This window comes from Echinops telfairi, unplaced genomic scaffold (genome assembly GCF_000313985.2).
Source record: "Echinops telfairi isolate 266 unplaced genomic scaffold, ASM31398v2 ScPeMD7_60;HRSCAF=208, whole genome shotgun sequence".
Classification (NCBI taxonomy): domain Eukaryota; kingdom Metazoa; phylum Chordata; class Mammalia; order Afrosoricida; family Tenrecidae; genus Echinops; species Echinops telfairi.
The window spans coordinates 882,251-884,227 of record NW_022103958.1 but is presented as its reverse complement, the minus strand read 5'-3'; positions in this window follow the sequence as shown (position 1 = coordinate 884,227).

Here is a 1,977-nt window from a genome sequence, read left to right as displayed (position 1 = left end):
GTGAAAGAATTTTGATGTAGATAATATGTTTCAAAGCTCTCTGAAATGAGTAAGAGGTGAAGTCTTACATGAAATATAACTGGAATTCTTCAGGACAAAAAACACGTGATGCTGCTGTCAACATGGTGGATAGAAGAACAACTTGGGGAAAATTACTCTAAGCCTCTAAAAATAAAAATGTTCTGGGACATGTAATACAGAGAAGTAGAATAATCTAACAGAATTCATGAAAATTAGCAACAACATTTGAAAAATAATTAGACTTTTATTTTCAGGGAATGTTTCCACAATGAATAAAAGGCTTTGAAACTGCACAATTAGCAAATAAATTAACTAAGGGTGAAAGATATATGTATGTACATAAATATGTGAATAGATGTATTTATTTCAAAAAGTTCATGAAACATAGCAAAAGACAGAAAATTACCAAACTCTTTCTATGAAGCTAGTATAACTCTGATGCCTAACGTGGGCAAGGATCCCACAAGAATTGAGAAATACAAACCAATATCCCTAATGAATATTGATGCAAAAATCCTTAACAAAATACTGGCCAATAGAATACAAAAGCATGTAAAAAACATAATTCACAGTGACCAAGTGGGATGCAGGGAAGTTTCATTTACAAAAGACCATTAGTATCATTCACCACATTGACATGAAACACTATAAGAACCACATGATAATATCAATAGATGCAGGAAAAGTATTTGACAATATCTAACACCTATTCCTATTTAAGATACTGAAGAAGATAAGAATGGAAGGAAAATTCCTCAATATTATACAAGGTATACATCAAAACCAACAGCTAACATGGTAAGTAATGGAGAAAAGATTAAAACAATTCCACTGAAAAAGGGGACCAGACAAGAATGCCCCTTGTCCCCACTCCATTTAACATCGTACCAGAGGTCCTAGCTAACAACATAAGACAAAGAAAAGACACCAAAAATATCTGTCCGGGGGAAGCAAGAGACAAAACTATCATTATTCACAGATAATATAATTTTATATATCAAAAATCCCCAAAACTCCACAAGTGCAGTGTAGGAAGCAATAGGGGAATATGGCAGAGTGGTAGGATACAAGATCAACAAAGAGAAGTCTATCGGACTGCTGTACACATCAGACAAGATCACAGAAGAGGCAATTAAAAAGGTAGTACCCTTTATAATAGCCAAGCAAAATTGAAATATCTAGGGATATACCTGACTAAAATAAAATTAAATAAAAGATTTGTATGAGGAAAACTACAGAACACTATTATAAGAAACAATGAGTGACCTCAACAAATGAAAGAATATTTCATCCTCGTGGATTGGAAGACTCAATATAATAAAGATGTCAATTCTGCCCAAGGCACTATGTAAGTTTAATGTCATCCCAATACGAATACCATCATCCTTCTTCAAAGAATTGAAAAAACTGATTGCCAACTTAATATGGAGAGGGAAAAAATCCAGAATTAGAGAACTCTTCAAGAAGAATGACACAGTGGGAGGGCTTGCTCTACCTGACTTTAGCACATATTATACAGCCACAGTGGTCAAAACAGTGTGGTAGTGGTATAACAACAGATATTCAGAGCAATGGAAAAGAGCTGAAGACCCAGAAATAAAAACATCAGTATACAGACAACTGATTTTTGATAAGCGTCCTCAAAAATATCAAATGGGAAGCGGATGCCCTTTTCAGTGTTATAAAAAATGGATATCTACCTGCAGAAAAGTAAAGCAAGACCCTTACCACACTCCATGCACAAGAATAAGCTCAAGATGGATCACAGACCTTGAGGTAAAACCCGAAAATATTAAGGTCATTAATGAGGGAATTGGGAAATACCAGAGAACCTTGCCACAGGGAACACATAGGCTATCAGAAATAGAGCAGCATACAAATGCAGAGGAGTCACAAATTGAAAAGTGGGATATACTGAAGATAAAACACCTGTGTACATTGAAAGAATTCACCAAG